General features: G+C 42.1%; 1 protein-coding gene across 7 annotated transcripts in view; it reads left to right on the top strand.

The window, feature by feature from the left end:
- Positions 1–15,236, top strand: part of RHBDD3 (rhomboid domain containing 3) — a 266,057-nt gene that overhangs the window by 19,703 nt on the left and 231,118 nt on the right. The window lies entirely within an intron of this gene.

The raw sequence follows: 15,236 nt of genomic DNA, 5'->3' as shown, positions 1-15,236 counted from the left end.
GGTGGCAGTGATGAGGGTGGCTTTGCCTGAGGGGTAGGGAGAGTGAGGTCGGAGGAGAGGAGAAAGTGATTACTTCAGGAGAGAGGAATGGAGAGAGGGACAGAGAGGGGAAGGTCAAAAGAGATCAGGGCATCAAGAGTGTGCCCTGCAGAATGAGTCGACCCAGACGGGAGAATAGAGAGTGAGAGAGAGTCCAGAGGTCGTGAAAGAGTCCAGAGGGGGGACAGGAGGCATCCAGGTGGATGTTGAAGTCGCCAAGAAAGAGGAGTTGAGTGGTTGAGCACAGGAGTGAGGAAGAGAGGTCCGCCCGCTCCATAGCACAGGAAGTTGGAGCAGCAATGCAGTGGGCGAGAGGTACCAGGTACTGGTTGAACAACCAGGGAGAAAGGTTAGACCCCCAGGGAACACCGCAGGTGGAGAGAGAGAAAGGACCAAGCTGGACCTTGGAGGGGTGGTCAGAGAGGAAAGCAATCATCCAGGCAAGAGCCTTATCAGTGACACCCAGGTTATCACGGAGACGGTTGAGCAGGATGGCATGGTTGACCATGTCAAAGGCAGAAGAGAGATCAAGTAGGATGGGGAAGATTAGAGTCAAGGTTATGGAGCAGGTCTTCACAGATGTTCAGGAAAGCAGTTTTCGTGATTCTGGCTGCTCTGAAGCCAGACTGATGGTCATGGAGACAGCCAACAGATTCAGTGTGACGATTAAGCTGGGAGATGGCCAGCTTTTCCAGGAGGTTGCCCAGGAAAGGAGTGATAGTGATAGGGCGATAGTTAGCTGGAAGGGGGGGTCCGCTGAGGGTTTCTTGAGAAGAGGGTGCAAGAAAGTGCTTCAGGGGGGAGCAGAAGGTGCAAGAGTGGTTGCAAAAGTCAGCCTGGGCTGGAGCGAGGATGTCCATGTGGTCCTTGATGGTTTTTGGAAGAACATGAAAGAACCTGTTTTGATGAGGTTTTGATAGATCAGACTTGTCTAGAAACCTCATCAGGGGAGAAGAGTGGGAAGGCAGAGAAGGGAGGGGGAGTGGCCGCATGGCGGCTGGAGGAAGAGGAGAGTCTGGAGGGAGAAGCGGGAGAAGCTAAGAGAGTGGACAGGATGTCCTGGGGTTTAGAGGTGAAGTGAGAAGCCAGGGCTGAACAAAGGGCCTGGGAAGGGACAGGAGAGGTAGACACTGCGGCAGGATTGGCTAGCTCCTTCCAGTTGTCTAATAACATCTTCACAATATAAAGTTGGAGCAACAGAAGATGAACTGTGGTTGTCTAGAATTTCTTTAGAACTGTTACATGTTGACGAAGTAGAAGTAGAAGCAGTCTTTGAGACAGAGAAGCCTGCTCTTCCAGCAACACAGATAAAAGTAAGTTGTCACAGAGAGAGCAATGTCCTTAAAAGAAGCATCCTGACACATTGCATACAAGAGGCTGCAGAAAGTAAAGTTGTTATTAAAGTGGAAGTGGCATTTTAGTTTTTTTTTACTTTATCCAGGATTAACATTGACACTGTTTTCTTTATGGAACTTTAAAAAGGGTGCTTTTCGTTTACAGAAGAATAAACTGTTACCTTTTGTTTGAGTGCCTTTTTATTTTCTTTGAAACTTTTCAAGAACTTATCTGTGACTTTGTTTTCCTTGGGAGAAATTGACTGGATTTCTGGGTGAGCGGAATCTGCCCAGAGCAATCGGGAGTCAACCAAAGCCTTAATTGTATGGTCATCTTTTATTTGTTATTGTTGCTTTATTTTGATTGTTTAGTGTGAGGGTTAGTTTTGTGTATGCTAGGAGGCTTTCCCTAAGATCTTAGAATGTGTAGGGAATAGCCTGGTAGTGTAGGTTTAGTTAGGGTTTAAATATTGTTTCTTTTTCAAAATAAAATGTCAAACCTCGAAAAACTTAACCTCATTAAGGATTTCAATAGGTAGCAGCTGCCTGTCGAATGCAAGGGAATCATTGTGGGCCTGAAATGTAGACTTGCTTTCAGTCGTATATTTCACAACTCCATCATATCGTAGTTGTATTCTTTTGACCTGGTGAAAAACGGTTTGCTTAGCTATTTTTTTCAAATGATAAGCTAACCCAACAAAATCTTGTTTTCCTGTGGATATTGGTAGGTCTAATTCTGTATAAAAGCAACACTAACGCATTTCAGTGTACTTTACCAAGCCAGAAAAATATTTTAGAAGCAAATGGCAACAAAACGTACCACTAATGCATTCCTATGGAGAAATATTGGAATAGGTAGTTGAATTTTCAGTATCGGAAAACCATGTTGGGTGCCAAATGTTGGCAAGCTTATTTATGCATGCTGCACAACTCATCCTATTAATGTGTGTCTTATTTCCTTTGATGTTTTTTTTTCCTCCGTGAAAATATCAATGAATTTGGCTACCCATGTATCCTGTTGTAGAAATAGCTGAATAATTTACTGACTGTTTACTGTCATAAAGTCGGGTTTGACGACAGATTTTGGCCTTTTTTGTGTGTGCTCTTAATTCATCTTTCGGTTAGTATGTTTTGCTGCAACTTGAGTAAAGGTTTTTTGGTGAAAGTGCAACAAAATATTCTAGCCATGCAATCCTATACATTTTAGGCCATGAATGTCAGCATGCTTATAGTTATACATGACAAAACTCTATTGTATCATAGGTTTTCTTGTTGTTTTTTTGCCTCAGCGAGAAAACTCTTTCTTAGCTATTCTTTCAAACAATCGTCTTACACAAAAAAATAGTGTTTGGTTGTGGATATTGGCATGCTTATTTCACTATTATATTTGGTGTGCTTTGCCTGGCCAGAAAAGTATTTTCCAAACAAACAGAAATGAAACCTACCAACAGAGCATTCCTATGGAGGAGAAAAATGTGAAGAGGTAACTGTCTTTTTAGTATGTGAAAACCATGTCCGACCACGGATTTTGGCAATTTAATTTGGGAACACACACTACTCCACTTTATCAAAGTGTATTTTGCTGTCCTGAAACTTTCTCCAATGGCAATGAGGTGGGCTACCAGTGAATTTCTATGGACAAATGTTTGAATAAGTGACTGACCATTCGAGGTCATAAACTCCGGCCAGACCACAGATATATGTATGTGTGTGTGTGTGTGTGTGTGTGAAACTCTTACTTCGTTTTTTTCCTTTAATATGTTTTTCTAACGATTTTCTATTTGTATTTTGTTTGTATTTATTTAATAACAGGATGTCAATAACAGAGAGCAGAGGCATTCCTAGGATGAGGTACCTTTTACATAAGAGCATTGTTGCATTGAATGACATATGTATGCCGGGTAATGAGGGGTGAGAGCAGGGGCGTTGCTAAGGGGGTTAAGGGGGATATAGCCCTTGATCTTTTGGTTGTAGCCCCGGATAGAATCTCAGGAGCTACAGCCAAAAGCCTAGCTAGCCCCCAGTCCCAACAGTTCCGACATCAGCGTAGCCTCGGGTCTTTTCCAGACCTAGCAACTCCCCTGGGTGAGAGTAAGAACATGAACCAGGGACAGGGACTAGAGGACATTAAAAGATTTGTAACCGTGGGAGCCTCACACATTTATAAATTACAACAACGTCTATGGGCAGAAGGCAGGAGAGGTTTTATGGGTGGCTAGTTTGGATTGGAGGTTGGACAGACTTGGAGTGATGCTTCCATTGGTAGAAGGTAGAATTTGAGCCTAGTTTTAAAAGTTCCACCAAAGTCATGGCTTTGATGGGTGGGAGAGCATTCTGGTCGAGTGGGGGCAAGTAGGCAAAAGGAGTGAAAGTAGGAGGAGGGACGGCACAACAAGTACGGGGGACTGATGGGTTGTGAAGAGTTCACGAAGGAGAGTACAGTGTGATGAATTCAGTTAGGTAGCAGGGTGCAAGACCATGGTTGGATTTGTAGAGGAGTAGCAGGAATTAATCGACGGAGTGATTTTGCATGGTTAGCCATCCAGCGTCATGATAGTAGGTAGAGGTGAGTGAGGATCTTGGTAGGTTAAAAATGGTGCATGTCACAAAGTTGAAGACTTTGTGGAGGGGATCCAAAAGAGAAGAGGGATAGACCATGAACACGGCTTTCACAGTAGTCCAGTTTGCTGAGCACAAGCTTGGAGATAAGGGTTTGAGTGTTGCGGGCAGATGCTTCAAATATTTTGTAGGTTGAGTCTGGCTGCAGTGGCCATGATAAACTGGTAGAGTTTCCGGATGCTGTCAAAAAGAACCCCATGGTTGCAAGCCATGGGGGAGGAGGTCAGGGTATAGGGGGGGGTGAAGAGATGGGCGAAAGGCATTGGAGGTAAGGGGGGAGATTACTTCCGTCTTTGAAGAGCTTAGCATGAGGCAGCATAGAGCCATCCAGTGTTGGATGGCAGTTGGTTATGTGTTCAGGGATTGCAGGGATAAAGTAGAATAGTATTTGAGCAAGGTGCAAAGTTTACACTTTTGACTAGCCACTGTTTAGGGATAATTTGACTCATGGCGAGTAAGAAATGGATGAGATGCTGGTTCTATTTGTAGAATTGAGGTGGCAAGTGACTTTTTATAACCGGCACGTAGCTTGCATCTTCAAAACGTTCCTCCTGATCGGAGTATCATAAGCAAAGAGGTGATAGTTAAAGCGAAAGGAGAAAATTAGTTTGCAAAGGTAGGAGGTACATGGGGGTGAAGAGACATGGATCCAGGACTGATCCATGAGGGACAACCAATGGGAAGGTGCATTAGGGAGGAGGTGCTGGAATCCTTTCAGATGGATACAGAGCATTCAGAGAGATGGGACATCCAGTCGGGTATGATGTCCTTAAAACCAAGGAAGAAAAGAGTTTGAAGGAGGAAGGGGTGATCCACAGTTTCAAAGGTGGCTGAAATAGAACTGTGAGAATGGAGGACAGGCAAGAGTAGTGGGCAGTCATAAGAGAATTGGTGACATGGGTGAGCGCAGTCTCAGTGGAGTGTTAGGACTGAAGTTCAGATTGGAAGTGGTTAACAAGTGAGTGTTTCTCGATAGTTGAAGACCACCCCTCTCGATGATTTTAGCGTATTGGGGAAGGAGAGGTCTGTAGAATGACGATATGTTGGGGTCAGCAGTGATTTCATTAGCAGAGAAGGGATCGAGCGAGGGGAGTGAGAGAGACGATTGATTGGAGTGCAGTATTTGTTGGCAGAGTGAAGGATGGGCCGACGTTTAGTGGGGAGGTGAGGGAGATGTGAGATGGGTGGAAGGTTTCCCATATTTTGGTGATTTTACAGATTATTTCTAGCCATTTTCTAAAGACAAATATATTTTTTATTATTTTAATAAATAATATCCTGATTTTGTTTCACATTATTTAGGAATAAGATTTTTGACAGGTCCCACCTCTGCAATTTCTCAGTTTAGAGACATCTACTTGGCCTTCTGGTTTCCCTCCCCCTGATGGAGGACTCTCACTGATCAATGGCAGCAGGCGCTATACAAATCTCAAATAACCTGTCGGGGGTCAGTCAAGATGGGAATATTCATATGTCCTTACATTAGTGAGATTGTACCAGTGCTTTGTCAAAAGGAATACAATAGTTCTGTTTGTTTCAAATGGATTGTTTTTAACAAGGTGATTTGTGATTATATTTGTGTATTCATGTCATCTCATTATGTACAGTTTGATATTGAAATATTGATTTAGACGTTGACTGTTTCAACATTTATCCTCGTGTCTCGGTGATCCTAGATGTCTGTTTTTATTTTGCACATATCAATAAAAGAACCTTCTTTGTAAAGACAGGCAATAATAGCCAGGTTGCGTAGGTCTCATTACATAACCAAACCCATTGATTTCTTTTCTAACACAACTCTCCGTGACATGGGCTTTTTTGTGCATCGTTTTATTTGATTCCCGGAATGCCTTTGTCTTGCAGTTAGTTAGCCCGGGCCCCTTCCCTGTGTTTTTGAAATGCCTAGCTTTCCCACACAGAACCATGTCAATCATAACCCTTGTGCTTTACAGGCTCAATTACTCCAACTGCTTATTCCTGGGCTTCCCTGAATATTTTCTAAACTGCCTACAATGCTGCTACTTGACTCTTGCTAAGTCTGCAAAGATGGGAACACATTACCCAGTTCTTTCACCACTCTATTGTCTCCTGATTAAATGCAGTATGGAATTCAAAAGCCTCTGTTTTCTCCATTGCACTCCCTTTAGCAGGGGGTGTTTTTCTGCCAAGAAGATTCATGCACTACAAACCAGATAGGTCGCCTTGATCGCCTTGCCCCACTGACGCAGTCTTAGTAGCGGTGCTGTGCTTCAACCAGAAAGGCATATATCGGTGGCCCACATGAAGGGCACCTAGAATTCTATATATTGGGGTTGAAGAGTACTGGTAAGGGGTGGAGCCCTCGGGGACAGATTCTAAGTAGAGTAGGAGTGATAACGGTTTAGATTTGGATGAATTGCTGTTTAAGAGTGAGGTGAAATATTTTAGTATTCTCTGGTTAAAGCCTGCGTACCAGGAGATGCTGTTGAGGAGGGCCTGGTGGCTGATGTTGTCAAAAGCTTTAGACAAAACAAGTCGGACTAGCAAACTGAGGCCATCTTGTCTGTCAATTGGAGGTTGTCATAAACTGCCTAGAAAGAGCCTGTTTCCTGTAGGAGACAGATGGGGAACATTATGCTGCGGTTGTGGACTTTGTACTTTCAAGGTTGTGTCATGGTGGTTGGGCAGTGGTTATAGGGTGGAAACATGACTTGATGTCACTGGGATAGAACATTTCCCCGACAACCTGACTATTAAACGGACACCTGCATGCTAAAAGCACAACATCCCCAATCAAACGGATGCACACTCTCAATAGAATTGATGAAATGGAACCTTCCCTGCCTAAAATTACATGAACATATCCGTCTACACCCTGCTGTTTATTAGAATCGGACTGACATTCTCACAAACATGCATTGAGCCAGTATGCAACACAACATCCAAGAAGTACAGGAGATCATTCACATTTGGGTCAGTCTCCACTTGCCCTTTGAACTAACCAGGACCAGCAAGAACCTTACTTGAAAGAAAGTATAAACAAATACTTCAACAATGCCAGACCAACAGTCTTGAACCATGCATTTTCACTCATCCCATCTAACAAGTCCCATCCTTTTCTCCCTGTGCCTTTCACTACTCCCATGGTCTGCAACCTTTGGCCACACAGACATTTTAGACTACATCTCCCTTGTCCCCACACCATTGACTATGCTGGTTAGGGCTGATGGGAGTTCTAGTCCAACAAATCTGGAGAGCCAAATGTTGCAGACTCGGGAACTACTCTCTCAATCCTGGCACATGACCGGAACTGCCTTTTAAACACACCACACCTAAACAACACCACCACTCGCTTTGCTAGCCATATCACACCTCCACCTCACCTCCTCACAGCAGCTTCTAGCTAGGGTCTTGCAGAGCGGAAACCAACTGATTTGATCTTGTACACTCTCTTCTGATTGAAACACACACTTTGGGTTAGCTCTGCCACTATCCACTTAAAATTGTATTGTGCGTACACTATTAGTACTTTGGTACTTCCAGCTTATCGCACCAACACCACAGAATTCAAACCTGCTTCTCCCTTTATCACATTAACTACTACCTTTTTGCTCTTTTCTTGTATGGCCACATTCAGCACCACTGCCAAAATGGTAGAAGTGCACTATTTAAAACCCCTTTACATTACATTACTTTACATTCCTGGGCTTTTCTTGTACACATCATTTGTATCAGACGCTCAAGTCCTTTTCAATTAAAAGTAGCCAACAATATAACTCTCAAAATGAATTCATGTTTTTAATGAAAGCTCAGACCTTGAAAAGTAGAGAGCTGGTGATTTTGCTGCCTTTTGGTTATGCAAACCATGTTTCCTGTGCTGATCTGCATGTTCTTGCCATTTCACATTTCTTGGTTGAAGGGTCTGTATTTGCAGCCTGTTTGACTCATTCAGTACTTTGCGAGTGTTCACCAATTGTGAGGGGTCAGAAATGAGAGGCGCACACAAAGTTGTAATATTTTAATTGTCAGACATGTCTATTAAAATAAAGGGTTGGATAAATGCCTCTCTGTCCCTGTCCTAAAGTGAGTTTGCCTGCCTAGCAAACTAAAACTAAAGATCAGTCTGTGTCAAATCGTCAAACTTATAAACTGTCCTTGTGTCCAAAACATACTAATCTGACCCTCGCACTAGAAATGAACCACTAAGGGTGCAATGAAATGTCTCTGATTTATATTTGGCAAAAAGTGTTTACGATTAAAGCAAGTAGATAAATCCAACAGAAACAGTATCTTTCAAGGAGAATCCCTTGGATCCAAAGGGTGGTTCCCTTCCCCTGGATATTTAGGGAGGATGGCAGAACTGTCTCTTCCAAAACAACAGTTCCTTATGGATGGCAGAAGTATATCTTTCAAAAAACAGTTCTTTTGGTTCTTTATACCAGTCTCAGAAAGTGCCTCTGCAAACAATATGTCTCATATAATTTAGCTCTTCTTAGATTTCTTTGCACTGAGTTAACAAAAAAGGATCTTGGTCAGATGAGGTATTTCAAATAAGGTTCTTTTTAACCTCTTTGGTATCTTGGCAGATGACCTAATGTGCTTTTGTAGTGCATTTAAGAAATGTAACCTCTGATTCCAAGATGGAGTCTAAGTGAATTGCATGCTGTGAACACACATGAACATTTGACTTCAAGCTTAAAGGGAAATTCACTTATGAGCACAATGTGCTTTAGGCAGAGCCATAGAAAGGCAGCTTGTTTAAGTGTTCAGACGAAGCTTGTTTTTGCATTATTTTTAGCAGCCAAGAGCAAGGTTTGTCAGCTCCTCATGAAAAACCGGACATTATTTACACATGCAGTGGAGTTTGGTAGCTGCAACAGCCGCACAGCTGTGGGATTCTACTGACAGGAAACATCTCTGGAAAAATACTGGATTACATTTGGAGGGAAAGACATCACACAGGCAGGGAAAGAGCACTTCACATTTTCTTACTTTGAATTCCGGCTGGGGTGACTGAAGCAGACGTGCTTCCGTTAGTCTGTCCTGTTCTCTCTCAAACCCTGGTGGTTCCCAGTGAAGGCTTGGCAGAGATGAAGAATGTTTTGAGAAATGTTAATGCTGATGTATTTCTGTTTTATTTCTATTTGTCATTTATTGTGATAATCTTTTGTTGTAATAACAAAGAGACCTGAGACCGGTCTATTTTAAAATGTACATGAAGTGTGAATTAATTCTTTGCGTTCCAAGACAAAACACATTGCCTTCCAAGACAAAACACATTGCCTTCCAGCCTTTTTTAAGTGCAACCCCTTAAGTAAAACAGATATCTTTTAAATTACTGAGAAACCAGGAAGGCAAACATCTTGCTATTAGGAATTCTCCTGTGAGATCTTCAGGTCTCTAGGTACACCACTCTGCCAGATATTTTGGTCTCAACATGCAAAGGTCTTTATTCATGTTCACAGGCTTCAACAGTCCTCTTTCCTAAAGTCTCTGGAATACTTTTGTAGTATGTGTTTAACAAAGTATGTTTCTTTTTGCGACTTTGGTGGACTTCCTGGTATACTTCCCTATTAGGAATCCTTTAGTAGGTTCTTCAGATCCCCTGGTATACTCTCCTGCCAGATATCTTCCCACAATTTTAAAGTTCTTATTTAACTTCCAAGTGCCTGGTGTTTTAATTTCCAGGGCTTCCTTTCATCAACTTCTTAGATTGATCCCGTCTTATACTTCCATATACTTTAAGTGGATTACCTGGTATACCGCCTTGCCAGGAATCCCTTTCTGGGCTCTTGCAGATCCCCTGGTATACTTCTCTGGCAAGTATCTTCCCTCAAATGTTCACTGCCTGATATGCTCCTTTCACCAGGACTTCGTCTTTGTTTCACTGTACTTAAAAATAGCACAGTTGTATTACTTCACCAGGCTTCCTCTTCATTGGCTTGAGGTAGTACTTGTTCCAACTTTCCCGACATTACATCTCATATATGGGGACTTGTTCAAGTTCTACCTTTTTAATATTCTCATTAGTATTTGTTTGCCTGCAGTAACACTTGGTCCAACTTTCCCCATATCGACATTTCATACATGGGGACTTGTTCAAGTTCTTTCTTGATACTTTATTTGGTCAGTATTGAAATATCTGCTTACATGCCTGTTGGTACGCCCTGGGGTCCCCAATGGCTCTGGGTGGACTGACCAGTGTCTTGCAGCCAGTGCTCCAGATAAGATTTTGAGGTGGGAGTAGGTTACTCCCTATTTTTAAACTTTTGAGAGTAAATGTGATTTTAAGAGAGTAAAAATGACTTTTCTCCTTTGCAAGAGAGTAAAATGTATGCAACATCTAGCCGACGTGTGCAAAAACTGTATGGAAATCATTACTATGCGGTAGCTTTCTGCATTGTGACAGAATACATTTTTCATTATTTCTCGAATGTCTGGCCATTTGACTTCTCCTGTATATATTTAAATGTAGAAAATACAAAAACCTAGCCAATTACATAGTAAAGCAAGCATGAATTGTAGTGTGTGTTTTGAGGTTCGATAGCAGAATTGTCTTTTGAAGTCTTTTGAAAGTCCTTGTTTCCTGGAGCTATTACTACCTAATTGTATGCCAATGTTATGATAGAACAGTGTGGAGAGGCAAGGACTCCATGCTAAATTCCATATCTAATGTCATATTCAAATGGTTATTTTATATAGCACTTTTGGCAAAGCGCTGTACATACAACATATTTATCACAATTATCACCAAACCAAAGTCAGTACTCCTTTATCCACCTTGAAAGGATGAAAGACTGAGTTGGCCTTGCCGGAATTCGAGCCTGCAACCTACAGATCACACACAGATTGCAGCAACGAGTGCTCAACCGGCTGAGCTATCTTATTGGATAACGTCCTTCAGAGGTTGGTTAACTGAGTATGGACTGAGGTATAATAATCACAGTGCCTAGATGTTGGATGAACCATGTAGGGCTACATGCATTTAAATACCAATGGGGATTATCGCAGGCCAAGTTTTGCTGAGTTTCTATTGTTTTTTTAACAGCGCTTGAACTTCCTGGAGAGTCAGGTTTTGGATGTTTTAATTGTAGTCTTGAAGATTTGAGAGACTAGAACAATTGTGATTGGAAAAATGACAATCACTCACCCTTCAACAAAGACTCTGCTGCCTATGACCATTTATAGTAATGTACCCCATTGACTGCAAGGTTGAATGGATGTAAACTAGACCGTGCATAGTCATCATGTTACACACTCTTTTTATAAGTCGAGTGTAAATTAAATTAGAAGTGTAAAAATGATCTGCCTCTGCATGATTATGCACACAGCAGAGGAACTTTGAAAAATACAATTGTGCAATACTGGTTTGCTTTCACTGGAAAAAAAGCGTAATGTTACAAAATATAAATTCTCAATTGCAACTTAGTTTTCCATCTTAATTTTACAATCCTAAAATGCTAGGGAAAATAAATATGCACAGTGCTTCTGTTTGCTCTAATGATCAACAACACAGCAGAAGCTGAATGGAAATCAACAATTCCTTTTATCACAGTGTGCAGTTTCTTTTTTTGAAAGGCTTCAGAGAAATGCATTGTTTCAGAGGTGTTTATCCATGGCTTGCAATTACATCCATGGTTTCTGCCAAGTAACCTGACCTTTGCACTGCCCTCTGCTCTAAACTTGTGTGTAAATGTACTCCGGAAAATAATAAAACTGTTGTATTTACAAGATTTCCATGCGCAAAAAGGCCTCCTACGCACCTTATCTGGAGGTCTGCTTGCAGCGTTCCCGACCCGTGGCATGTTGCTGCAGTTAAGTTTCTTCTCTGGGATGGTCTTCATCGCACTGCGGATGCTCCTCGAATGCTCCCAGCAGTTCTGCGCTCACCTGCCAGTAAGACTGCTGCTCCTTGGCACAACAGTGTCTCCGGTAGCTCTGCTTTTGTTGCCGGTTCTCCCACGGTGCCTGCTGTGGCTCTCCTGGCCTCCACCACGCCGGTAGGTAGCTGCGAGCTGCTGCCTTGCCCACGACTCTCTCTGACACGTGGCGTTCCCGTACTGCTTCCTTCTCCCGCTCTGCTGCTTTCTTGAGTGCCGACACCATTTTTAAATGTCCTGCGCACTTGTGCTTTAGCAAAACAACTCACGGGCACATATACCTCGTCTCAGTACTTGAGGCATTATGGGAGTGGAGTCCACAGAATTCCTGGGTTTTCTAAAGTGATATTGTTTAGTACTTAATTAGAATCAGGAGATATTAGGTGTGATGTGTGCATGAGGTATGAATGGTATTTTGTCTAGAGTGATTTGCAGGGAGGGGTTTCTGTATTTACAGGGGGAGGGATAATGGCGACAAGCCATTAAGAATTTGGAAATTATGAGGTGGTCTTCTATGGGAAGGGAAGAATACTGTGTCTCTCCTGATGGGGTCACCACTTTTCCCTGACAGCTGTCTCATCCCACGTGATCTTCCCCCAGGGTCAGGATCAGGTAGCAGCTGCTGTCCCCTGGCCACGTGACTCCATAGGATTCATCACACCATGCTATGCTTTTTATTTGCCCACTTTTATTCTGCAAGTTTATAGACTTCTGCAAGTAAGCTTTAGTAGTCTAGTTTGTTTTATTGTCACATGGATGTCTCCCAGTGTGCATACAAAACAGTGGTCAAGGAAAGCCCTACGGGGCTGATAAGCAAAGCCTACGTTGAGTCCTACTGCCTATCCGAACACCAAGCAAGAGCATTCAGAACACATACATTCCCAATTCAAGGAACACATACAAACATACCCCCCCATAAAGAAAACTACTTGACACGTCACAAGCCACTCATTGACACTCTTCTCAGACATGCAGCTTTGGGAACAGTCATTTCAAGCAAACCAGAGCGCCTCAGCTTGAGGCCAAGTGCCTATCCAAAAACATAACATGTGTCTCATTAATGCAACACCAAGGTACGTTCTCATGGTAAAACAAAACAACTCCTCACCTTGAGACCTAGCAATCAACCACACATTTAGCAAGTTGCACAACTAGAGATGCTCTGGACCATGCCTCAGAATTGGCACTCGTCACTAATTATTAGTGAATAATAATTGCCAGTTGGCGCGTAAGAAATGGTGTGCTCTGCACATGTGGCTAAATAATAGGGCGAGTGACATTTTATGCCCGGCAAGCGGCTTTTAACTTGAAATGTTTACCTCTGTTCTGGACCACCACACAAGCGATTCTGCCTTTCAAAGCCCATACATCGGCCTGATAACACATGACATAGCAGTCCAAGGTCATTGGGGATGAGCAACTGACCTACATCCCTAACCGTGTCTAATCACTAAATGACCATTGACAAGGCACCCAAAGCTAATAGAACCCCACACCCGAAGTTTATGACTGGGTTCCTCCTGCTGACCTTAGACAGTCCTGAGCTACCATTAAACACGAGGAAACCCACGTCTTGACACTTCTAGCATAAAAACATACCATTTGAGATCTCGGTTTGCCATGTTTCTTGGCCTCCTTTGGGCTTCACTCCTGACTGAAAGCCATAACGAGATCTTAAATTGCCTAGAAATAAATCACAGCACTGACCCAGGATATGAAAACATGCAACTCTAATACACACGGTTGCCAGGGAGGGTCATCTATTGTATACTCCTGCTGCGACCATTCCCTATGGCTTCCCATCGCTTGCTAACCTTAGAACCTACCTGCTTTCCGTAGGCAGATAAACGCTGTACAAATTAGAAAAATGTCAGACGACTTAGTGTTTGTTTTATTGGCACGTCATCTAAGAAGATCTTGTGAAAAAAAATACTTTACATCAGACAAAACATGATCTTTACATTTCCATTTCTGGGTGTCTTACAAATGGAACAAGATGCCTGAAGGCTCAATTTACAATAACCACTTATTGTTAAGTAATTAGCCATACTAAGGCGATGGGTGGTGAGTTGAGCAAATAGCCTAAGGGTGAGAATGTGTGGTGTGGGAAGTGACTAGAGCCCTAACAGCCCAGGTGGTTTGCAGAGAGAGCCCAGTATCAGCCTAGTGCTGGAAAGGGGGAATTGGGCAAAAAGGGAAGCCAGAACCCCTCCCTAGATGGAGTGAAGACATGAGGGCTTCAGGAAGCCCACTACCAGCCCAAGAGTTGAAGGGTAGAGTGCAATGTTTATTTATGCATTTATTTAGTGTCTGTCATAGTTTATAAATAAAACTTTCACACAGCATATTTTAAACATAGTTATCATTAATGATTCATTACATTAAACATGTCAAACCATTTAAAAAAAAAAGATAGCATCACTATACAGAGAGATTTCATAACCATTTAAAATCTATTGCCAAAACATCTCTAAGGATAATATATCAACATTATACACGTTTCCAAAATTTGAATACGTTGAACAGATAATAACTGACACTCAATAAACAAATGCTTTAAAGTTTCACCTAGAGAATTACAGTAACGACAAAGTCTCTCGCTTTTCGGAACATTGAATTGGGCACCTAAAACTTTTCTGGTAGGATAAAAGTTACATTTAATTCTCAAAATACTATTTCTAAAAACCCGACACGGATGTTAAAATAAGTCCGGTGAAATCCCGGAAGGTTTAATACCCAACACAAAATGGTTAAAAAGATATTTAATTAATACTGCTGTATTAACAATCCAGTCTTCTTCAAAAACCTTCTTTGCCTAGAAGGAGACTTAATTCCTCCTCTGAAGAATTAATAGGTAGTAACAAAGTATTGCAGCTTTCCAGTGAGACAATACCTTACTAGAATTGTGGGCCAGCTCTTCCTGGAGATTAACAAATAAAGCATCGGGGCGAGGAGAGCGGACCCTTCCATATAAGTGCAATAACCTCCAGTCAATACGTGCCTGGAGTGAAATGAGACCCAATTCAAGACAGATTGCTGCTACATGTACACCTTGTGGAAGAGCTAATGTTTTTCTCCATAATGAAGCTTCCAAATTAGACCACGCCAGAGATTGGTCCATCACCACAGCCCCATATAGCAATTCTGGAATGATTTTCTGATGATAAAAATGCAGTCTGCTTCACTTTAATGGGATAGACCGTAATTCCCAAATATCTAAAATTCTTCAGTACCTCTAATTTCTTATCATTAGTGTACCGATTGATATTAATTTTGTTGTTTTGGTTTCTTGACGGATTCATAACTAAAACGTTTGACATTGACTTGGTAACATTCAGCCTTAAATCTAAATCAGTCAAGTATTAATTTAATACCGTTAATGGTT

Source organism: Ambystoma mexicanum, chromosome 10, assembly GCF_040938575.1.
Source record: "Ambystoma mexicanum isolate Mex_15411 chromosome 10, UKY_AmexF1_1, whole genome shotgun sequence".
NCBI classification, from domain to species: Eukaryota; Metazoa; Chordata; class Amphibia; order Caudata; family Ambystomatidae; genus Ambystoma; species Ambystoma mexicanum.
This window is presented reverse-complemented; position numbering and strand designations above follow the sequence as displayed.